Source organism: Numenius arquata, chromosome 5 (assembly GCF_964106895.1).
Source record: "Numenius arquata chromosome 5, bNumArq3.hap1.1, whole genome shotgun sequence".
NCBI classification, from domain to species: domain Eukaryota; kingdom Metazoa; phylum Chordata; class Aves; order Charadriiformes; family Scolopacidae; genus Numenius; species Numenius arquata.
This window is the reverse complement of record NC_133580.1, coordinates 56,109,344-56,135,261: the sequence shown is the minus strand read 5'-3', so window position 1 is coordinate 56,135,261 and position 25,918 is coordinate 56,109,344.

The window sequence follows — 25,918 nt, the reverse complement described above, 5'->3', positions numbered from 1 at the left end:
ATTTTTTACATTCTTTGTTTTATGGATAGGGAAGGAACTACTCAGCTAGAAGTAACCATTAAACACTTATTGAGATACTCAGATTTTAAATGATAGCTCTCTTTCACTTAATCTAAACAATCAAAGCAAAAATGCATAAAGAATTGGACAAGAGTTATTATATTCCAGTGTTTTCACGAAGTGATTTTCTACATGAACAGGAAAATGAATCCTAATTGCTTACCACAAAAATATCCTCAGGCGATGGTAGTACAATTAAGACTTTTTCTTTAAATAGTATGCAAGCTAATGCAGTACATATGGTGCCATTAGCAACTTCAAACCAGTATTTGGATATTCATTTAATTTAAAACAGCATGTGCTAACACAAAGCTTAGCAGTAATAATAAATGTAAACTTGGGTAAGAAAATAAACAATGCCATATCTGTTGAGTGCATAAGCCATTAGTCAAAATCAACAGAATCAGATTTTGATAGCGAATATAAGCACTGCGTATTTTCTTTTATAATAGCTATTTTTTTAATCTTGTTTTGATTGGTTTTGTTGTTTGTTTTTGGTTTGGTTTTTTTTTTAATAATTATTGTAAAGAAGAGTCATATTTCTACTGTATTTTATTGTGCTCAGTTCCTTATGGCAAACTTTTCCTTTGTCTGTGAGTACTGAAAAAATCAACAGCAGCAGAACAAACTCTGCGTAAAATGAGGAAATGGATGAGCTCACATCACCACTACAACTGAGTGTGTAATTTTAATCACCATACCGATATCTTTGTTTTGCTCACAGTGTGCTATTAAATCACTGTTTTAACCCAGACATTTTTAAAGTATGTGGGAGGCTACTGAAATTAAGATCGTCCATGTATTGAGGATAACATGGCACACACCATTCCCAACAGCCATTGCAAGGGAAAACGTTAGTTCTCAATCTCAATGAATTTTAGATAATGGTGTCAGCTGGCAGAAAAAATAACAGGAGCAACACTGTCATGAGGCTAGTAAAATAAATAATCCACATACAAGCACTTAGGGAGAAACCAACAGGATGAGAGAATTTTATAGGCTTCCTTATTATAGGGGAAGTTCCTTATTTTCCCAGCCACTCTGTTCACAGCAGCCCCTGCCAGCCCTGGAAACTCCCGTGGAAATCCAGATTCCCTGCTGCCTCTCAGAGCCTGGCCCTTGCTGCAGCTGCCTGGGCTTCCTCCGCTGCACAGGGAGCTGAGATGCCAGGGAGTGAGGTGGGTACCTGGCTTAGTAAAAGGCTAATCCTTGGCCCTGGTGAGAAACGAGTCATTGGTGGGCAAGGGGCCATGCTTCCCTTGGTGAGGAGCCTCAGCCATGAATCCTGCCGAGCAGCATGGTGCCCAACAAGCCCAACCCCAAGCAAGAACGAGAAGTTAACAAATCATGATGCAAATGGCAAACGTTTACTTGGCAAGGAGAAAACCTGCATCAATTCACCCCACTGATTAAAAGGGAAGAGGTTTTGTGCAGTGCAGGAGAGGGCCATCAGGCTTGCCAGCACGTACGTCCTTCTTGCTGGAGTTGTTCCACTTTGTATAAATAATTAAATCATCTTCAGAGCAAGGACTTGACCTGGCATCTCTCGCATCCTAGGTGAGCACCCGAACAACTGGGCAATAGAATCAATCTCTTGCTTTTCTCTCTCTGTCTCAATGAATATTTAATCGTCTATACAAAGTGAAGCAGCTCCAATGGGAGGGAGTGAAAGGCAGGCACCTTGCAAAAGCTCTGTAGCTCAATGGTCCATCTATTTTTCCACCAGCTTTTGAGTCCCTAAGGGCAAAAGCCCTTGGCATGTGAGAGAGGGGGTTGTGTTGACTGGATGCCCCTTTTCAGCGGAGCCCTGAGATAGAGGGGGCAGCTCCAGTCTTCTCACCTTTCCCATCCACAGCTGACAATGTTGATGTCCACCCTTCATATATCTGTGTAATGATCAGAAATAGTCAACTAGGAAGGAGAAGACTCAGGCAGAACCTGCATCTCCAAGAAGATTGCAGCTGCCAAGGGTACACACTGCTGCTTCTGCTCAAGTTGGTGAGAAAGTCGAATAGATGAAGTTGGATGGGTGGGAAGGACCATGCACCCACTGATGGGAGCTTATGTTTTGGAGAGGTCTCCTCCTACATGGCTCCTGCTTCCACCTCCAGTTCCTTACTTTATCCACTGACTGATGCAAAACACAATCCAACACATCACAGCAGTAAAAAGCATGAGGAAGAGCTGCAGGGAATAAGAATGCAATGAATAAGGTCATTCTGCCCAAGGCACATTTTGTTTTTTTTATAATTCCATGGGAAACTAGGCCATCCAGTAAGGTTTTTATAGCTAATGCAGATTTTTAAAAGAAAGCACAATCAAGGGGTTTTTAAAAATGTGCTGAGCCAGAAAAGATATTACTCAGGTATTTCTGTAGCTTATCAAGGTCAAAGTGGAATGAGAAATGCCCTCTAGGAAGAATTACTTCTAGTCTTACATGGTCCTGAACTGCCTCAACAAACATTTTCTTAGCTTTTTTTTTTTCCTTCTAACAGGCACAAATAGTTAAAGAATGACTGTTATTTGCAACTGCACCAGAAACCCAATAATGGGATTACACAGAAAAAGTGAGGAAGATATTTAGCTTATTTAACACAGATAAATGGCTATAAATCCTCCATTCTGCCAGCATATTGCTGTGTTTTTTTCCAATAGACTTTCTCTTGGGAAATCTATTGTCACCTCAAAATAAGACAAGATAAAACATTGTGGTACTTTGTCTAAAAATGGCAGGTTTTCTGTCACTTCACAGTGTTTTCCCAGAGCTGTATATTTTGTTTTCAAACTTTTTTTTTTAATTTTCCTAATGAAAATTATTAAAAAAATCCCAACATTTCTTAGACATCCTTTGTTTTTGACAAAATCTAATGGTGATCAAGAGCGATATTCATGCTAAGTGTGAGTTTTAAATTTAGGTGCCTGGTTTGGAAGTGAGTCTCCCCATACATAAAAAATGAAGAGATTTCAGACCCTCCAGGCAGCGGTTCAGTGCAGGGGCTACGAGGAGTTGCCACAGACAACATCACTTCCAAAATGTTATGTATCATAAGAAGATCAAAGAGAGCGTAACATTCTTGAAAAATCAGCAGTCAAATTGTGCTTCAGCTCAGAGAGAGCTGAGCTTCACAGGTGAAGCTGGAGGCACACCCCTACACTTGGTGGCACACGGCTGGCACATCGGGGTGTGAATGGCGTGTTACACACACTTTTCCAGTCTCGTCATGTCAAGACAGTGTGACAGAGAAGCCTGGGACTCACAAGGGTGTTGAGCACCAAGTAGATTGGTGGAGCTGGACACAAAACTGAGAGGCAGACACAGCCAGGAGACAGTGATAGCACATATTTTGTCCTTTCACGCATTTATATTCACATTCCTCTCCTCTTCAGGCCTGTGCCCTGCCCTGCTTTGGGTTTTTTTCTTTTCTCTGCACTTTCTCCTCCTGTCCTATATCTAGCTTTCCCCAATGACAGTCAGAGCCTAAACCTCTCTCCTTGTGCTGCCTCTTCCCCTAGGTGATACAAAAGCATGTAAACAGATGCCATTTTGTGTGTTTGCATGTGTTTTCTGTATATGCACGAATTAATCCAAAGAGACGCATTGCACACCCTTTGCTCTTCCCTCCTACCAGGGTAACAGGCTGGAAATGGAGCTCCTGAAGAGGTCTTCATCCTGCTGTGCTCCATAAAATCACACATAGCAAACTCTTTCATAACTTGATGGATTGGGGCCATATACCTGGTGTTATGAAACGTATGGAGGAAATACGTGCTTCTCAGTAACATGAGGAAAAGCCACTCAGCACTTCCCATATAACGTATATACATCACTTTGAGAAAAGTAGATGGATGCCTTTGTATAGAAAAGTCATCTTTATTTCAGCAGTTGCTGCCAGGAGAGTACAGGACTAGGGAAGGGGTGACCATGTAAATGTGGCTAGAAAGGACTTTTAGTTTGTGAGGCTGCTCTGGAAACACATGAATGGGATATTGGTGTATAAACAGGTGGTATCATCACTAGGGGGGAAGCACAAATAATGCAGTTTGGGCTTGCTTTGTGCCATATTTCAGCTAGAGAAGAGAAAGACTAAAATTCTGCCTTGCCAAGATGTCAATACCACGTATCTGGTAAGACCATTTGTATGGTTTTGCTCTTACACAGCTCTTCGTCTTTTGTTCAGGAAGATCTAATGAATTTTGTGAATGTTTTTTTGTTGCTGTCAGGGACAAAAAAGTCTGGCTGAGTCAGCACTGGGGGTGTAGGGCATTGTGGCTTTGCCTGAAAGACGATTCACACAGTGAGTGCATTTGGGTTGGATAAGCCCCAGCCCCAACGCGCCCTCCATGTGCAAAAAATAACACTTCAAGTGAGTGGAGTTCTAGAAAATGAAAGAACTAATTGCTGGGGTTAGAAGAATTCAGCCAGTCTCAAGCCATTAGGATCACGGCCGAGCAGGGAATGTCATGGAGCCAATTGGAGCAAAGCTGCCAGGGCTTTACCACGCTTAAGACCTAACCTTAGGTTGCTCTGCGATCACACGACCGCGGCTCTAATGTTCGCAGGCGAATATTCCCCCCGCGCCCCGGCAGTGCTTCCCTCCGCAGACGCAGCGATGAGCGCAAGGAATGCCGATTCCACAATACTCCTGATCGCCAGCAGGATAGGGACAGACAGGCCTGGCGGTTTAATTTGCCTTTTTTTTTTTTTTTTTTTCTAGAGGAATAAAAACAACAAAAAGACAACCTAGTCTTTCGTGAGATTTCTGACTGATTGTGGAGTAATTTGGGCAGAATGGAATAGAGCCTGCTCAGTGGTTCATGAACAGCACTTATCCGTACTCCATTATTTTCCTTTTAGTTTGCTTTACAAATTAGAAAAGGGCACCAGTGTCAAATTCTTGATGCAAGCCTCTGTGTGAAATGATAAGCTAAATCCTAAATTGAGGTCAAAGCTGTTCATGTGGTTCCTGCTGCTAATAAAAACGCTTTTCTTTGTTGCTGCCTGCTAAGAATGCCTGCCCCATTTATGAAAAAGATCTTATCCCAAAAGAGACACCTCTCTGCAGATATTAGGGAAAAGTACCCTGCTTAAACTATAATCTTTCCTTAAAAATACATTATGTTTTGTAAGGAAAAAAAAAAGTAGCATCATTACATTGAGAGTAATGCATTTATGCTGGCTAAAATTCCAGTTTTGTCTGCATGGAGCATCTCACAGTATTTTTCTGAGTGGTTCACAATGTGAAAATAATTGGCAGCATCATAGAATTATGTTCCAGTGACTTGTCATTTGTGGAGCCTCCCTGTAATTTCAGTTCAGAGAGGGTCTGAGGAGTTCTCCCCCCCACCAAGTTTCCTTTTTTAGCATTCCTTTCTGAGTCCAAAATAAAAAAAAAAAAAAAAGAAATAGTAACCCTGTAGTTATTTAGAACCAGCTCTTGCTAACTGCAGAGCTCTGGCTGATGTGACACAGAAGTTGACATCATCCCACCCTACTGAGGGATAACGCAGCACCTGGAAGAGTGGTGTCCTACCTGGGCACGATGGGTAGAAGTGACTCTGGAGAGGTTTCGTTTCCCTCCCTGGGGAAAAACAGCATCTACCAGAGGGACGGGGTCAATTGTTTGGGCCACTTACAATTTTATCCTGAAAGCCATTACCGTAAAGCCACTTGATTTTAACATTTCCAGACATCTTTCAAAGCCTTGCTGCCTGAATCTGGTTTTTTAAGTGAGCTACCAACTTTGCTGTAGCTGTGTGCAGCTGTGTAATACTTTGTGTCTGGATTTGTCTGGAGTTTGATCCTCCTCATCAAACTTGGACACCAGCAGTCACTGTGACTCTGCCTTCTGTGGTTCTGTCCCCTTTGCTGTCACTGTAAGTGGTTTGGAACCTGGTTACTGCAATCAAATATATTCTCAAATACTGCAGAATATCAATCTTCAGACTTACATTTTCTTTCCTTTCCTGGGAGAAAGGAAATCAATTTACCTGAAAATACAAAAAATGCCATTAATACCTGTTGGGGTTAGACAGCTCAAAGTGGTCACAGGAGCCTGATATTTCGGAAACTGCAGTATCTGTTCTTTTTCTTCCTTTTTTCTTTATCTCTTTGCTAAGCCCTTGGTAACTCCAGTGAGATGAATTAAAAGTGTCAGTTTGAAATGGTTGAAAATGGTTATAAATTGGAACTGTCTTTGCTGAGAAGTAGCATGAGATGGGATCGAGGCTGGCGGCAAGGGAAGCTTCAGAAGGGCAGCGCAGTGTGTAGCACACCGGCTGTGCGCTTGCACGTGTGCGCTTAAAGCTACTACCAGTAAAGCAGAACCACAAGCAGAGATGTGAAACCAAACCAGGGAAGATTGCTTCCTTTTGTTCTGTTTCAATACAATCATTTTCTAATTAGATTTACAGTAATAATAATCAGACAATGCAAAATTTATATGTATATATAATGAATTATGCAAATGTGATGATACGAAGCGGTGCTCTCCTGCATTGCTCAGTGAAGGTAATCCTCATCAGCCTTCCTTTAAAACAGCCTCAACACTTACCCAAATACACATACAGGGAGAGGCAGAGTAAGGATAAAGCAGAAAGATGTGTGGCTGCCCTGGGAGCAGCTGAAGGGCTTAAAAGATGAGAAAATGAGAGAGGTAAGGTCTACCCGGAAAAAAAAAAAAAAGAAAAAAAGAGACAGGAACATCACACAACCAGGGACTGCAGCTCTCTGCCCATCTCCTTGGGGGGACACCATGTGCTCCAAAGACAATGTAGTCCAAAGAAAATTACTGATTTTACTCAAACCAGGCCTGTGAAACATTTGCGAGGTAAAATAATCTAGTAGGACGAACTGCCCAAAGACCAGGCATTTCTGCATCATCTGCCCAAAGACTGTTAATGTTTGTCCCCAGCTCCGACATGACAGGAGCTCTCAGGTCTAGAGGTGAGAGGCATCTCAAAACAGTCTGTTTTACCCAACTTTTCTTCAAGGAAGTCCCAGATTAATTCACTGGAAGGAATTTTTCACAGCCTTTGCAAGTGTTGCTGTCAAAAGCAGCCATGAAGTGGTACAGCCCATTGAGTAAACAGCCCATTTTCTCTCCTGTTGTACACCGTCCCTCTGCAGAGCCTCCCTTCTGAGCAAGCACGGGAAGGTGGGGTGAGGAGTAGTGGAAGGAAAACCCCAGCAGAACCCACACAGCCAGCCCTCCTCAAACAGCTTGAGTTTCTTCACGAGTAGAACTCCTCTGGTGGTCTCCAGAGACTGAAGATGCCCTGCAGCAGTGCTGCCTACTGCGCTGAGATCCCTGCGGGGACACAGGGCTGGTGGAGGAGGAGAGTCAGCCGAGCTTTTAGCCACATCTGCTGGGACCAGCCCTTACAATGTCATGCCCTCCCTGTTCACCCCCGCTCTACTGAGGCTTGGGCTAGATGTAATTGGTTTCGAAGACTGGGCTTAACGATTTTTAATATTAGTTAAGTGGGTGCGTTGAGATACTAGTGCCAAAATGTCTTGAGGAGAGGAAGAATTCTGTATTTCCTGTTAGTTGTCTTGCTTCACAGAATCCCATTTTTTAGTGAACAGATGGAATATTTTTGGTTTGTTGAACATTTTGTCATCACTATTCAGCACCCGTTAACCTGCCAAATGCTCTTGAAAAATACACAGTTACTGCAGTCTCTGGTCCTCAGTTTTACAAGAGCAGCCTTCCTACTTGTTCCCCATGAATCAAAAGAACTATTTCTTTTTGTTTGAATTTTTTTTTTCTGCCTTAAGATCCAAAGACTATTCTCTACCTTTCTTAACCAAAATATATTCATCTAAGTGGCAAAAACTCATTCAAAGTAAGATAGAGGTTATTCTGCCAAAGCAGAAAAAATCTTGGATGACACCAGTAGGGAGTGGGATTTCTGTTCAGGGAATCTACTCCCCGTTTGCCAATAACAACCGACAGCCAAGGACAACTGTGATATTTTTTTGTTTTTCCAGTTGGAGGTGGTGGTTTCTGTTAGCTTTTAAATGCAGAAGTACAAAGGGGTTTAGGTCAGGGACTCTGCTCAGTCTATCCTATCTCTGCAAACTCCAATGGTTTGCTTTCTGTCCTGCTGAACCCATTAGCTCGTGCTTTGCTGAGGTGATGTTTCTATGGGGCGCCTCTTGTAGAAAGGCAGGCTGTCTTCAATCAAGGACATAAAAGATGGACCTCACATGGCTGCCTTTGGTAGGACATTCCCCTGCTGAATCACCACGATGGTTAAAACCTGTTTTCTTTGCAATTTGAGTTTGTCTGGCTTCATTTTCGGTTGCCAGACATTTTTTGTTTGTTATTCTTTTCATGCTCTTCTTCCCTTCCCCTGTTTTCTACTGCCTCATACTTTTCATAAATCTTTAAACTGTGACAATTAATTCTGGACTCAGAATTTTTGTATTGATTTCAGCAACCTACCTACAGATACAAATCACACCCCTATTTTTATTCACTGCTCCTGTCACACTTGTTCTTTAGAAAATTGGAATGGTTTTCTACCAGCCTCTAGTTCATCCCTCAGACTGAAATGAAAGCAACCGAAGAGACTGCTTTATTTTTTTTTACTGCATTGTGGCCCTTACAGTGGTTGTCCATGTGTTCATTACCTCTATGTCTGGTCTGAACTTGCCTGAATTTGAGACTGTGAAAGCAGCACAGATGCTGTCAGTTTGTTTTGCATCTGTCATCTCCGATACATGGCTGTTCCTGAAAAAGAAAAGAGCATAAGGATAGCTATAAAACCAAAGACAAGTAGTATTTTTATGAATTATGTGCATGATTCCACTGGTGAAAGTTTTTTTTCCTCCTTTTTCCTGTTTTCTAGTTAGAAAACACTCTCATATATCTTAGACCGTAAATGGAAGAAAAAACTCAAGAGGCACTGGAGTGAGTGCGACTGGGCTTCTAACCTGTTTCGTTAGGACTACTAAGGGGAAGCTGTCTCAGGAAGGAATATTGAACACGCCTTCCCCTGTCACCGTGGTAGCGAGTCATGTCTCACTTTTTATATTACGAGTCCCGGAGACTTCCCCAGTCTCTTCATGCTTCAGGAAGGACAAAGGAAGGAATCTGCTCTGAAGGATTCTGATAAAATGACAATCCTTTACAGAAAAAAAAAAAATATTGTAAAGGTCTTTTATACTTTTTCTGGTAAATTCCTGTATTTTTCCCCTAATTTTGATAATAAGGATCCAAGAGAAATACTCCTATGTATTGCTCTAAAGGTGACAAGACAATTTAGGCAGCCTATGTCTGATTTGCAAATTCTGATTCAGTAAATTTCTGAATTTGCTTTCTTATGAGTATTGATAGGATTCCTATAATTGAGATCCACAACGTGATGGCAGACCCATGCCATTTAAGTCCCTGACCAGGAGCAGCATCAGATTGTTAAACCTTGACACACTCACATGGGGGTAGCATTTAGGGACCACAGTGTTCCGCACCAGGAAAATGGTGAGCATTATGTATTTGTTCTCTCTACTTCCCAAATTCAGGGACCACAGTATTTAAAAGTTCTGTAAACCCAGGTATGTCTGCCTTAACTAGCACACTAAAGGGAATAACAGCAGCCCTGAAATGCTCAAAAAATTAGAAGCTTTGGGAAAGAGTAGTGGAGAAAAAAACCTGTGTCCAGGGAAAAACAACAAAGTGATCCTGCAGGAATATAGTGAAAATTTATGCAGGAAGTTTAAGATGTGTTGACTTCAGTGTGTCTAAGCCTGACACAACATTGCACTGGAAGCCACACTGCCCTTGGGTGTATTATCCTTACAAGTAAGCCATTGATAATCCACAGAATCAGACTTTTTCCAATGCATTTAGCTTTTTTCATCAACTTCCTGAAGTTTCTTAGAAATTCCGATTGTCCAGTGCTCCCACTGAGAATAAATAAAAATCTTCTGAGCACTGATACACTTTCAGGTATTTATTCAAATATTTGATTTGGAGCTGGAGTCTTCTATCTTTTGCAATTCAGCATAGAAAGTACCAAATGATTTTACATGAAGCGATGGGGTCAATCGATTTTAAAGCCAGAAGAGCCATTATCGTAATCCTATCTACCACAGAGCACAGACTCAAAGAATTCATCCAGTAATTCAGAATTCAAGTATACCTGAACACATCTTAATAAAAGACTTCTGTCCCCAAAATCAAGAGCTTTAATTTTTAGCACATATCTAAAACTGATTATTGACCGCTCAAAAGCTGACCAAGTTACTTAATGAAATAGTTCATTAGTCAAAAGCATCAATTAAACAAAATAAAAATTTTATGCAGGAGATTTTCCAGTGTCGCTAAATATAAAATAGAACGTTTGGATTTTTCATGTGATAGAAATTTTCTTTTCATATTTCAGTTAATAATAGCTTTTCGTTTTTTAATAGTAAAGGTAACTAATGGCATCATCATAAATTACTGAAACGAGATGTTTTGTTCAACCCATGCTCTTCTGGGAAGATTTCTGTTTAAAAAAAAGTTTTTTGTAATTGATCATTGATTTATCATTGTGAAAAATGACCCTCTGTCCTTTTGCCTGGGTCTAAACGTGAAATGGGTATTTTGTTATTAAATGCGTGCAGAGCCTTTCATTCTGGGGGATACCCATGTACATACTTCACTGGGGGTTTTTGCAACGTGTAGTATCTTGCAGGCAAAAGGTAGACGTCTTTATGACAATATTCTGACAGTGCTGCAAGAGAGTCATTTATCATTTATTATTGTAAAAAAGATGGAGGAATTTGTCACTGCAGAGGATGTTGATATTTACTCAGCATGCAGGAATCCTAAAACCTTGCAAAGTGCTAAGTATAATTAATACATTCCTTCTTTCGTTATGGGTATAGCTTAAATTACTGTGGCTCCGATTCACTGAAGCACTTAACCCTGTATTTGACTCCAAGTAAAATCGATACATTTTGATCAATCATTGATACATTCTGATTTAAATCAAATGATTTTTCGGATCCTTTAAAATCTTGAGATGATTAAAATGAGATGGAATCCTACCAAACATTTTCCAATCATCTTGATTTAAAAGAGATTTTTACTTTTAATTTCATATTTCTGCTTCTGAAATTATATTTTAAATAAGCATTTATGCAATATTTATAGTATAAAAGCACTGCGTGGTTTGTGTGTTCCTTATTATCACTATTTCTATAACACTGATTACAGCTGCAACAGTACAATATTTTCTGAGCCCAAATTTAATCTCGTTTCTACGACTGTAAGTACACTGACAAGAGATAAGAATTAATGAATCAGTATACTCATAGACAATACTGATGATAAGAGACTCTTTTTGACTTCAAACAAAAATAATTAATGTGTGTTTTGTTATGAAGACCATATATGACATGGCTTCACGGTGGACTCAGCAAGGCTAGGTTAATAGTTGGACTGGATGATCTTAAAGGTCTTTTCCAACCTAAACAATTCTATGGTTCTATATTCCACAGATAGACAAATGCCTCGCTGGGGGTTCAGTCTGGTGATGTGAAACAACATCCCCAAGGACTGAATGGATTTTACTGCTTCTTTTGTAGAGATGTGGAGCAGAGGCTTCCTGAAAACAAGCAGCAAACAAGCAGAAACCGTCTGTATGTTGTGATGCTGTTATCAGCCAATGCTTTGGAAAAAACCTGTCAGAAACTCCATATATTCCAGCTGCAATGCAGAAAGGAGGAAAGCCCCAAGCTCAGTTGAATTCACACTTTGACTCACAGTCACAGAAATTCAGAAAACTAGGCGAATTTCGGTTATTTCAAAATTATATAAATAATTTTGAGAGGCTTCTGCCTCTTATTTCATCTTTCACTCCTCAGTTGGAGAAACGAGTCCGACCCATATCTGACCAGTCACTCCAAACCTGCCACACACGTGCTAGTTTTAGCTTGTGGAGCCAGACTGCAGCAGCAGTGCCGCTGATGGATCAAACCGGTGACAGCTGACTGAACAAGCAAATTGGAAGGTAACATAACCAAAAAAATATAAGGCAGGGAATTAAAAAAGTAAAGGCAGGAGAAAAGCAAAGACGACGGCTGTTGTCAGGATTCAGACAGTCAGGGAGGGAGGGACACCTTTTCTTTCATCTTTTCTCTCTCAGGTGTTGCTGACTGCAGAGTCAGGTAGGGATCAGAGTCAGCTGGGAGTCAGAAAGCAGAGAGGGATCAGTAGGAGTGATGCAAGGATCTGCTTCAAGTCCTCTGCCCTTCGTTTCACTTAATCCCACACTAAGTTAAGTGATTAAGTGAATTGGCCCATGGTTGTGTCTGAAAGCAAATGGTGTGCAGCTCTATGGAAAATTATTCATGCTGCTTTCTCTGCTCTGCTTCTTTACAAAGCTTTTGAAAATGTAAAACCGTGCAAATGATGGAAGAGCACCGTTCCCTTTGACTTTCAGAAGTTACTTAAGGGTCTCTGCCCATCTCAGTGATAATCATGAAAAGACCTTCAGCAGTTGACATGGGCTCTTTGTTACCCAACAGTCTTTTTCCCATAGATGCTTTAATCTCACTCTTCTGCTCTTCTCCTGCTAAGTCTGTGTCTGTAATACTGCATAGTTTTCAAACCATGAAATTAAGCTCAGAGCCGTTAAGGGAACAGTAGCTTTTTAAAGGAAGCAAACAGCCAACCAAACACGGCTAAGTAAACAGTGTGATTATTAGCCAACACTCGACAAAGGGTTGGCAGGCAGGGAAGGTCTACAGACCATCTATTTCTTGTACTGCTTCCTATTTCAGGGAGGAAACACTATTCTCCTGCCATAGGTTGCCTAAGGACAGTGCGCTGTGCCCAGGCAGCTGCCCCCAGCACTGTCCCCAGGCGTCCCTCACTCTCCATGGCCAACTGGAAACACCAGCCTGCAAACAGCCAACAGCACAAGGAGTTTTGTTTCATTCTCCATGGGATCCCAGCGCCAGCCCTGAGAGCCAAGGTCCTGTACATTGCCACTGTAATGGTAACAAAGCTTCCTGGTGCCAACATTAATAGCCTTTTCGTCTGATGGGGGGGACCTTCCTTGGGGTGAAATGGAGGGAGTTCTGCTCCCATGCCCATTACTGAATTCTCCACAGAAACTGCGGGCAAGGATGCCAATTAACACTAATTAGAATTTTTTTTTATAGGTGGACACGTGTCCATTAGGAACCTGATTGATAGACTGAGACAAGTGACTCATTTTGCTCTTACTATAAAGTAACCATTGTACCATTCTGGGCTTCTTTAAAAGGAAAATACAGCAGACCTCACCTACAGCCACTAAAGCCAATGAGTTTTGCTGCTACTAGAGGACAGAATTTTACCTTTGCACATTGGACACTTGACCTAGGGGTAAGTATTGTATTACCTTGAAGTGCTTTCATCCAGGAAGAACATCAGTCAGAGATATCGGTACTTATCAACACCTCATACTTTCTTTGTAAATATTCTTCAAGTTTTCCTTCTTGATGTTTAGCTTAAGGAGACCTAATTCAAGCTTTGTGTCAGTACTAAAGCCTGCTTTCAATTTATTTTAAATTCTTCCTAAACACTTTCCAAACAGCTGACTATCGTTGATTCATGGTGAGCTGAAGACCAAAGAAGTTTATAAGCTTCTCTGATGGGAAACTTCTTGGTTTGGGCACAGGAGGAAGCTGACAGCTCCATTATGAACTTGTCAGAAATTAGCTGTGTTTAAAAGAGGACACCAGCCTCTGGGTCTTCTGTCCAGCATGAGGCAGTGACAGAACAAATACAGACACCACACAACAAAGGTGAGGGACCCCAAAAGCCATTTTCAGCTGCTCATCCAGAGAAGTAAGTAGCCAGCCTAAGGCGTCATTATTGAACAATTCTCTTGGCAGGGAAACTGGTTTTGAAAAATGCTGCTCATTTGGTTTTTCTTTCCCTGACCCGGGGCCCTAATGTGTGGATCATAAGCAAAGGCAAGATCAGAGATGACAGATCAGTTTTGCTCTCAGATACAGTCAGGTAGATGAATAAATTCAGCTCAGTGGGTTTTGGCATTTAGGAGCAACAGCTGGAAAATTCCTTTTAGCACTTCCTTGACATAAATCAGTTGAAAAATAGGAAGGTTTTCTTTCAGGGCAATTGGCTGCACTGGTGTCCCTGGTCAAGCCCTAGCTCTCCCCTGTGTGGAGCACAGAGCCCAGCCTGCCTGGGAGAGCTCTGGAGACAAATCTGGCCCTTCAGTTTTCTTATGCATTTTTGGTCATCAGAAGTGAGGCAAGGCTTTGGAAAAAACACACCTTTTGCTTTTATAATTCTCTTTTTGTCAATCATTTGATTTTGACTGAAATCTAAGTACAGAAATCTAAGAAGTATTACTCAAGTCTTGCTTAATATCATCCCTGAACAGAGGCTGAAGTCTCCTGAGAAAAGCAGGGGATATTGACAGACTTGGAGACAACAACACCAAGGGCACCAACAACAGCATCCAGTGGATTGGGAAGGACCCCAGAATCCAGTGGTAGTTTTTCCTTCCTGGCTTGGTATCTCTCATCAGCAGAAAGGCTGCTAGTAGAAAACAAACTATCTCTACTAAAATCCCACAGGCTTTGAAGCATGAGAAGGTATAGTGGCATCTCTCCACCCTTTGCCTCACCTAACCCTGTCCCAGCCTCTAGAGTTGCTTCTCACAGACTTCTGCAGTGGTTCACCCTCTAGAGCATCCCCTCTGCAGCCCAGCAGGATATCTCCCTGCACCATTCTGATCCTTTCAGGCCTATCAGTCCTCTCTAAATCTGGGCTGGATTACTTATTTACCAAGCCCCAGTGCCACTGGCTTTCCACAAGGGAAGTTATAAGTGTTAGCTCAATGTTCCTCTTATGAGCCTGCTGATCATAAAATGACTCAATGGTTCAAAGACTGTGAGCCAAATTATTTGAAATGATACGTCTGCAAAAAATACCCCCACGATTTATTAAGTTTGTACCCTTGTATAGTACTGCCCCTCTAACAGATGGAGCACTGCTTTGCCACGTAAGCTGAAGTGGAGGAAAAAACATGCTGAGTGCTCAGCTACTGAGAAATGGAGTGCCCACAGATGAGGTTACCAAAATAGGCATTTTTCTTTCTCTTATACTTTAAAAAATCCCACCCATTTTTTTCTTACATGTGCTACCAGGTCAGTGACTCTAACATATATTACATTGTATTGCTGATGAACTCTAAGGTCCCTTCCAACCCAAACCATTCTATGATTCCATGAACTTAAAAAATAATGCTGACTATAAGATTCTTCGTAAATCATGTATCAGAAAAGACATTTTCTTAACATTTACACTGGCAGTAGCTGTTGATCTGTTGTTGCTAACACTGTATTGTTGTTCCTAATTACACAGGATGTAATCTTGCCAAACTAGTCTTTTCTTCCTGTAGATGATTCACCCACACCTTCACTGCACATATAAGGATGTAGCACTTTATATGTTGTTTACTTCCTGAAATGGATGATTTCTCACCCTGGCTGGGTGATCGTGCCTCCTAAAATAACATCTCCTTTAGGCCTGGACAGAGCTTGCAATTGCGGGCAGGCTGACGGGGTAGTAACACCAACCCCAGACACTCACCCTCAGCCCCACCAGGACAACACAGGGCCAACAGCCAGCAGGCAGAGAGGAGCACGGCTAGATGGTGCTTGGGGAAACATCAGTGTGAAATAGGTGAGATTATCCTCAGCTTTACCTAAATTGCTGAGAAACTGTTTTAGTCCAGGACAGATGCAGCAATGCCAATGCTTCCCACCGTGCTCTGTGTGTGTCCAGTAATGAACTAGAACTACCTGTATTTATACTCCAAGAAATCAGAATTTTCCTCTGTTATTTAGTCGGTGAAGTAGGTAGATGAAAAGTACATCGTATTTCTGTCTCGCTGCACTGAACTGCTCTCCCGCTGGTATGTCTGTGGATGCTCACAGGACCAGTAGCTAAGGGGTGAGCAGGGCTCTGCTGGGTGCCCCACAAGGGGAATGGGCAGCCTGACGGATGTTTGTCTGCAGCGATGTAAAAAACCCCTCTCTCATGGTACCCCTCTTCGGTATCTGGAAGGGGTTCATAAGATAAACCAAGCCAGAGGGATGAACCTCACTGAGCTGAGCTAGACCCTTTGACATTCAGGTTGCCAACAGCTCATGGCCTTTGGGAAATGCCTTGTGTGGCTCTTGCCATGCACAAATAGGTCTGACCAGCTCCAGGATGATGCCAGGCAGCATCCTTCAGGAGACCCAGAAGAGCCCCAACCATCAGTATCTATTTCACCCAGCTGGTTAACAGCTGCAGGTATGGGCTGTACCCACTTCTAGAGCAACCACCTTCTTGCAGGTACGGCCACACGTGTGTTCAGGTGCCAGCCTGGACATAAGATCCCCTTATTCCTGTAAGCCAGATCTGAACCCAGGAGTGGCAGATACCCTCTAGGAGCCACAAACCCCAACTTTTTCTTTAGTATAAGAATCATTCAGTGTGTTATGGTGTTCCCCTCTTCCTGAGGTCCATTCATACTACCTGTAAAGTATTTCTGTCAAGGTGCCAGGGAAAGCCTTCAGAACTCTCTCTGCATTTCAGTCTGCAAACCACAGAGCAACCAGGTCAGCCATTAGGCGACTGAGTGTCTTCAAAGAATGGAAGCAAAGGTTCAGGTGAGACATGGCAACTGCTGCAGACTGCTGGGCTATGGTGCTATGGATTGGGGGGTTTTGTGGAGTTTCTGTAATATTGCCTCTAAAAGCAATATTAGAGCTTCATTTGAATGACCTTATTGATAAGCTGAAGCAGTTCCCATTGCATCATGCACCGGGAGCAGGGCTACTTTGCTACTAGACTGCTGAAATACCAACCATCCGGACAGCGAATTGAAAGGCTACAGAGATTTCAGATTCTGCTGAGAACTCTGGAATTATTTAAATTGGCAATTGTTGAGGGAATAAATGGTCTTTTTATTCTCTGTTTGGGTAGATGATAATGTCTTTTAAAAAACTGAAAAGAAGATCAGGGTATCTTTCAGTGAAAGCTGTAGCATTAGCTTAATTTGCTTCATCCCACTAAACAAGACTGTTAACTAGGAATGTATAAAATATCCCCATTAAAAGGAAAAGCCAATTGCAACACATTTCAGTCTTTGCAACATAGCACATCAATAGGCATTTTCTCCCTTCATATTAAAAAACCCAGAACATTCCCCAAATTGGTGTATAAATATCCATTTACTAACAAACAGGAGCTGGATATCAAAGAAAAAACATCCCCACTTTTTAGTGATTATGATTTAAGCTGCAGTCTAAGAATGTTTTCTAACTTCAGATAAAAATAATGCGCACTAGAATTTTATACTTATGTAAAATGTCTCAAAATGAAAACTGAAACCTTACTAATTTTCCATGCAATTTAAACACGAGTTTATCAGATGTCTTCTGCTGTTATTTCAATAATATGATAATGCACTGGTAGTGCCACTGAGGTTGAGACTCAGAGATTCAACAAAATTCAGTCTCTGAACGGTGAAAGGCAAACTAAGACAAGAAACAGGACAGAAAGAAAACAGCAATTCCCAGACTTTTTAAATGGCATGGAGGCTGTTTACCTGCCTGCTATGAACTCATAGTCATCCTCTTTGTAAAATACTTTGTGCATGATTCCAGTGGGACTCTTCACATGCATAAAGCTACTGTGATATATGATTGTATGAAGCTGAGGATTTGTCCTGAGTTTACCAGGGAACGGAAAGCCTAGAGAAGCAGCAGCTCAGAAAGAGGGGGATGCTCTCTATAAACACAGCACGACACTAAGTATTGGAAAGAAGTAGTTAAGCCAAAGAAATTCTTTAAGTACAGGAACAAGAGCATTAGATGTTCATGAATACATAGAGGGCAGTCTAGAAAAAGATTTCTGGGCATTATACTTCTATCAGGAGCCACTCTTGCCTGCATCTCTGACTCACTGTATCTCAAGAAAAAAGTGTTTGAAAGAGTAAGTCAGGTCTTACCAAACTGGCCTGCCTTGGACCCTTCCCATACGAACCCTACCACGGACATCCCATTTCAGCCAAACGCACCTGGAGGGATCCTGTGCCAGGAGCAGGATGATTTCTTCTCCTCCTCACCTTGAGCTCTACTTCCCAGGTCAGCTAGAAGGTGCTACTGAAGGCAAGTAATAATTTTCTTCCTGTTAGATATCATTACTCTCACTTGTTATCCAATTTTCCATGAAGAAACCGTTCAGAGATGTCACCATAACTTTTCCCTTACAAAATAAAAAGTAACAACATCTGTGATGTTCAAGCCAGCTATTCAGCTTTTTCCCCACAAAAAACAATGTCAGGCCTTGCACTGGGTCTGCCTGAGGTGGAGTTAATTTTCTCCACAGCAGCTTGTATGGTGCTGTGTTTTGTAAGCAAAACAACATCAGTAACAGACCTGTATTTTAGCTATTGCTGAAAAGTGCTCACACAATGTCAAGGCCTCCTCTGCCCCTCCAAGAAGTAGACTGGTGGTGGGTGGGGGTTGGGAGAGTACACAGCTGGACAGCTGAACACTGACCAAAGAGGTATTCCATGTAACATCATGCTCAGCAATAAAACTGAGGGGTAGTTTTTCCAAAGAAGCTGTTGCTTGAGGACTGGCTGGGCATCAGTCTGCTGATAGCGAGGGGCTACATTTACATCACTCGGGTTTTTTTGATTGTTTTTCCTTGGTTTATTAAACTGCCTTTATCTCAACCCATATGTTTTTTTGCTTTTTGCCTTTCCAATTCTCTCCCCCATCCTGCGGAAGGGGAGTGAGCAAGAGGCTGGGTTGGGACTCACCTGCCAGCCAGGGTGAACCTACCACGGACCTTGATTCTCCAAATGTGTCCAGTCTCGGTCCAGGTATCCCTAACTGGAACACTCTCTGTAATATGGCAGCTCTCTGGCATGCCCCACAGTTCTAGGACATGGTGTTTTATACAAGGTACAGCTTTCACTTGAACTGGGTCCATTTTTCACCACAAAAAACATGGTAATTCCCATTTGGTAGTTCATTACATACTTAGGTAGTTGAAACTTAAAATATTCATTTAAACAGGGACCATATTTTTGCTCTAGGGTTTTATTTAATAATTTATTCTTATAATAGTTTTATTTAATAATTTATTCTTATGAAGTGCTCATGGTTGGGTTTAACTACTGCAATACCTGCCAGAAGGGACACACAACAGGGTACGAGGGATTCTGGTTGTTTCCAAGGTGCATCAGTGATAACCCCCTGACACTACCTTGGTGAAGGAGCTGATGGGAGGAATCACCCTTCTGGACCTCATCCTTGCAAATGAAGGAGGACTGTTCACGGATGAGAGAGTTGAAGGCAGCCTTGGCTGCAGTGACCATGAATTGTGAAGTTGAGAATCCTGAGAGGAAGGAAAAGAGCAAATGGCAGGATGACAACCCGACAGACTTTGGCCCACTGAGGACAAATTCTTGGAAGAATCCCTTGGGATATGGCTGGAAAGAAAAGTGGCCCAGGAGTGATGGCTAATTTTCAACCTCCTTCAATCTCAAGAACAGTCCATCCCAATGTGCGGGAAAACAAACAAACGCTATGGGAGACCTGCATGGATGAACAAGAAGCTTCTGAAGAAATTAAAACTTAAAGAAGCAAGGGCAGATGATCCAGGAGCAATAGAGACACTGTCTGAACATGTAGGGATGTGACCAACTCATACCTGAAGATGAATTTGCCAGCAGGTCGAGGGAGGTGATCCTTCCCCTCTGCTCAGCCAATGGCAGGGCACATCTGAAGTTCTGGGTCCAGCTGTGGGCTCTCTACAGCTGGGGAGAGATGTAGTCTTAACTGGCATAAGTCTGGTGAAGATCCACAAAGATGGTTAAAGAACTGAAGCATCTGTGATATGAAGGGAGGCTGTGAGAGCTAGGACTGTTCAGCCTGGAGAAGACTTAGGGGAATCTTATCAATGTGTGTAAGTGATACTTCTATGAGGAAAGAAGGTAGAGCTGCACTCAGTAGTGCCCAGTGAAGAGACAGGAGGCATTGGGCACAAACTGAAATACAGAAAGATCCATTTAACTATATACACATACACAATTTCTCTCCATATATATTAATATATTAAAAATATATATACATATATAAAAGTGGGTGGGTTGTTGGTTTTTTTTTTAATCTGTGAAGCAGGTTAAACACATGGAACTAGTTGCGCAAGGAGGTTGTAGAATCTTCACCCTCAGAAATATTAAAACCCAACTAGCCCCAATGATGAGGTAGCTGAACCTGCTCTGAGCAGGGAGGCTGGGCCAGACAATCTCCAGAGGTTCCTTCCAGCCTCAATAATTCTGTGAGAGAGTACAGGTGCACACATATAAATGTATATAGAGTAATATCATTCAAATTTATGACCAGAGATCCCCAAACTCATATTAATACTGGAATATTCAATCTTATAAGGAGTCTTATTATTACCACACATTAGAAACCAGAGAAAGAAATAAGTGGGGGTGTAGAAAAAAAGAACAGATAGAAAATGGACAGAAAAATCTCTACAATCTATGTGACAGATCTCACACTCAGGAGATCTTGGCTCCAGTTTTGCTTCAGTTTTTGCCTTTAGTTATCCTCTTGAAATAGAACAGTGCTAACAAGAATTCCTCACCCTAGAGCACCCCATACTTAGCAGGGGATGCAAGAGCCTTCAATACAGGCCTGTGCTTCAATTCAAGCAGGAGAATCAGTCTTCCAGGTCTTCAAAGCAAGCTTTAATCACTAAGCAAATGGGTAAAATACATCACCTGTGTCAGACATGACATATGAGGATAAAGGAGCCCCTAGAGATATCCCATATGGTATGGATTGTTAGGCCTGGCCTTCTCCTGAAATCTTGTAAACAGAAGATGGAAACATCTCCCTGATCAGTTCATTGTTCTTCCCAAAACTCTGTTTTTTTCCTGGGTGCTGGGTGGGGAACTTGAGACTCTCCGATTCCTCTGAAGATACCTAACCCCAAACCAACTTGGCAGCACTGCAACAGACAAATCCCCCCGCGGACTTGGGCACCAGGGACAGATACTCCCTAAGGAGACAAAAAGCATTATCCTGCTTACCAACTCTGTCCTAACGTTAATTTAGCAGAAACTGTTTAAATGTAGGCATTGGGATAATCCCATTATTATTCAAAAATGAGCTTAAAATATTCATAGTACCATCTATTTGAGACGTCAAATATAGCAAGGTATTTCCCTGGTTCTAGATCCAGCTGTCATTAAAAAAATATAGGAGTTCTTAGGTGAGCGTTCAGCCTAGTTTGGATTTGTGGTCTTACATGGTAGTACAGAAATGAACAGAGCACTCATCACTGCATTTTTTTCCACCTCTGCCCAACATATGTTTTGCAACTTCCCATTTCAAGACAAAGTCGAGCTTTAAGGTCTCACTCTTCCCTTTATCGGTACAGTTGCTGATACCCAAAAGAGGGTCTAGCTTACCAGCTGGGCAACCACAGCTGTAAATACACAGTCCTGCCCAGAGATATTTCCGAGAACAGTATCTCTTCAGATTTTTTTAAAATGGCCAGTTTGAAATGGAGATTAATTCTATTAATTTACCTTTTCATATTTCTTGAGACTATTAAATCTGACAATTAACCCATCGCTTAGAGGGGTGCTTCTCCCTGCCTGGCTGAATTAGGCCATTGCGTGAGAAGGCTCCAGCACAGAAACCCGTGTCCTCTGCAAAATGGACAGCCCCGAGGTTTAAGAGATTATACTGGATGAGTCATTACACAAGATTTACCTCTGGCCGACAGTTTCGACAAATAATAATGCTTCCTCTAGACAAAACTATCCAGAAACTGGCACCTCGACATTTCCTAACCTCCTCCCAACGACAGCCCCCAGCAAGCAATACCACCAGGCATCGCCGCCAAAGGCTGGTAAATACCAGGATTTACAAACAGCGGTCAGAGAGAGCTGTAATGAGATCAATGTCGAGGATTGCAGCAAATGGCCTATAAAGCAATTTTTAAATGGGATTTCCTGCAACAAGAGCCAGCTCCCAATAACCTTTTCCAATAATACGAAGTGAAAAGGGTCGGATTTGAATTATAATACCCGATACTAAGGCGTGGACAGACAGCTTTGTGCTCCCCTTACAGGCGACTGCTCAGGCAATTTGTTAATCTCTCACCAGGAAAGAAAAGAAAATCTTAAAATAAATCTATACGGGTACATCTAGCCCCAAATTACTGTGCCAGGGACTCCAGCATTGTATAATCGAAAGGGGACAAACGGTCCCGTCATTATTTGCTATTATTCCCTGGAATATTAGATACAAACGAGGAATAAAGTCACAAATGAGAGCAAACGGCAAGTACAGCCATGTTTATTTCCTTTTCCCGATTCCATTCCAGATGTAGTTCTCAAGGAAAAAAAAAAAAAAAAAACAAACAAACAAACAAAAAAAACCCGAACCCATAAACCCACAAAACTAATGAACTTTATGACACGTATCTGAAATAGATGCTTTTCATTCGAAAATTTCAAGGCACTAAAACTTCCCTGCTCAGGGTTAGGCAAAGGATTTCTTACCTGGAAAAAAGTCTTTTCGTTTCTCAGGGCTGGTCTCTTACCTCCTCCTGTAAACCCACTACTTACAGCCAAATCTTTGATACTTTGCCGAAAGAGCAGCGAGCTGGGGCGCAGGAACACCGGCACCCTCTGCGCACAGCGCAAGAGCGCCCTGCCGACAGCCGCTGCCCACGCCGCTCCGGGCCAAACCCGGGCAGGTTCCCGCAGTATAAAAGGGAGTGCAACCAACAACCTTGGGTCCCCAGGCTGCCTCTCCCCGGATACAGCGCTGCCCTGGAAGAGCGCAAGTCCTTTGCTCTCTATTTTCAAAGCGGCGCCCTTCCAGCTGCGCGCTTCTGCACGGAGCGCAGCCGCCGCTTTGCCCCGTCTTTTTTGCAATTACATCCATATAAAACAAACAAACAAAAAAATGTCAAACTATTTAAAAGTCGAGGTATTTTTTTTTTCCCCTTTCACTTTAAAAGAGGGCATTTTCGCAGAGAAAGCGCCTCTTTAGGTACATCTGGTCGTGATTTTCCGGCGCTGCGTTCCCATGAGCCTGTAGTTAAAAATAAATCAAAGGCAGGAAACTTGAAGAAGGGAGTTTTCGTATTTCGCCGCTACCCAGGCTTTCTGGTCGTTAAACTGAATTTGTAACACTTGGGGATTTCTTTCCACGTGGGGGCTATTAGCGCGGTATTTAAGGGCTATTAGCGCCGGGTTTGTTCTTGTTAACGGTGATGCCTATTTAAAACTATATGCGGCTTCACAAACTTTTAAATTACCAGCCTGCTTGTCCCAAAAGGAGAAAGGTGCTCCTAGAAAAAGTAACTGCTAGCACTCGCTGCTGCAGGTCTTCTCCATGCGGGTGTGCTGCCCGATGGTGATACGAAAGCGTAAATCCCGGTAAAGCCTTAATTTCACGCATTTGGGGATTCTTTATTGTTGTCTTTCAAGAAGAATGAGTGCCTGAATTGTACAGACCAGTAGCAAAATTTCAGAGAGGTTATGGAGCTGAACTTAACACCGCTATCGACGGTACACCTGAGTTTAATTTGAAAAGTGAACTAATAGCAAAGACAAACTGAAGCGACAGTTGTCCACCCGAGTTGGGACCCTCTTTTCGTTTACTTCTTGTCTACCGCCTTCACTGGGATAGGCGGTGGCGGTTTGCTTGGGTTTACATTTCGCCCTATTTGAACATCAGAGCGGCATTGTCCCAAGCGCTCTGTGGAGCCTGTCACCGCCGGTGGGGCTGCGGCGGCCCCGGGCCGCCTCTCCCGAGTCGGAACACCTTGCAGCACGGCAGGGACCGGGGCGGCCCGAAAAATTTGCCATTTTACCCATCTACAAGCCGCAGCCACCGACGGTCTCCCTGCCGTCCCCCAGGAGGCTTAGGGCTTCCTAAGGGTGACCCTGGTTCCTCCTCCCGGGGCCCTGGTCCCCCCGGGACTGTCCAGATTGTCACTGACCCTGGCTATCAGAAGGTGTCCTGTCTCCTGGGAGGGGGGACACAGGTCGGCCTGAATCTCTGCTAATCGCTTCCCTGGCTGCTCTCGGTGAGCACGCAGGGCACTGACCGAGGGCTGGGCGCTTTTCGGTGACCGAAAGAAGCGGGGAAGGAGAAGGAGAAAGACGACAGGTTCATCCTTGGAAAATAGCCGGGGACGCTGGGTTTGCCAGGTTTGCGAAGTGGGAGCATTGCTGTGCGCCGGGGTCCTGCAAGGAGCAGGACTGAGCAGCAGCGCCCCTTCCCCCCAAGCCTGCGAGAGAAACCGCCCCTTTGCCCCATCCTTCCCCCCGAGCCGACCCGCTTGAGGATGAACAGATTAGATGGGGCAGAAAGTGGGGGGTGGGGGGTGAGGTGGGGGTTGGAAGGGAGCAAATTTGCTCATTAAAAAGGCTTCAAAGGTGACATAAGTCTGTCAACCCGCTGATCCTAGCCCTCTGTTCCGCTGGGGAGGTGGTCTCCCCCACCCCGAGTTCATCCAGGGATCCCCGCAGGTGGCCCCGGTTGGGGTGGGGGTGGCCCCGGCAGGGCTGCAGGGCCAGCCCTGGGCAAGGGCAGCCCGGGCGCTGCGGAGAGAAGCTCCCCGGCCTCCAGCTGCTGCCTGCCGGTGGAAGGCTCCTGCTCTCTTGGCTTTTCCCCGCTCCGTTCCAACGCGCGGTGGACGGGAGCGCAGGCCACTGCGGCAGTTGCGCGGTGCTGGGTGGGGAGAGGGCTGAGGGACGGAAACAGGGCAATAAACAAACAAACAAAAATACTTGGGTGGAATTGATGACTTGCACGCAGGGCGCCAGGGCCGCGTCTGCTCCTCTCGCCCTGCAGCTCCGGGAGTGTGTGCGGGGAGCGACGGCTGCGGGAGGAGCCGCCGGGAAATCCGTCGGGAAACCCGCCGGCGCTTCCCCGGCGCAGTGACCGGAGGGAAGGCGCAGACACAGGCACGGCCCTGCCTGACAAGTAATCAATACGTGGCCCATTAGCCAAGGCTTCCAGGAAATGGTGTGAATCCTCCTGTTTCTCCTTTTGTGACCGAACAGCAGAGCAAACACGAGTAAAAGATGGCAACCCAGCAGGACGGTATTAGTACAAAAGCAACAAATCAAACCTTTCCTCTCATCGTTTCAAGGGAGAATGCCGAGAATTGCGGTGCTGTTCCCCCTTTCCGAAAAAAACCCCCTCACACCCCACCAACAAAAAAACCCAAAACACCACAAACAAACTAACCGAAAGAAAGGAAACCCACAATCAGCCCTGGATTTCATAGGTGCCCACGGACGAGCGGGCTCTCACAGAGGCATGCTTGTGGCACATCAATGCCACAAATGGTTTCACACACACAGAGATGTGAGAAGCAGCCGGCGAAGTCCTACGCGGACCCACGGAGCGGCTTCAATTACCGCCTGTCGGCCCCCCCGGTCCCGCGGGTCGTGCTTGTGCAGCGGCGGCTGCGGCCCCCGCGCTGCCCGCCCGGCTATGACCGGGGAACGGTCACAGCATCTCCGCTGATGCTTCAAATGTCACCAGAAACTGTGTGACCACCTGATTATTCCATTTCCTAAGAGAAAGGAACTATTTAATTCCGTATTTGTATTTATATGCTTCCTCTCTCTCCCTCCCTCCCTTAATTTCCTTCCTTCCTTCCTTCCTTCCTTCCTTCCTTCCTTCCTTCCTTCCTTCCTTCCTTCCTTCCTTCCTTCCTTCCTTCCTTCCTTCCTTCCTTCCTTCCTTCCTTCCTTCCTTCCTTCCTTTCTCTCATCCTTTCGTTCTTTC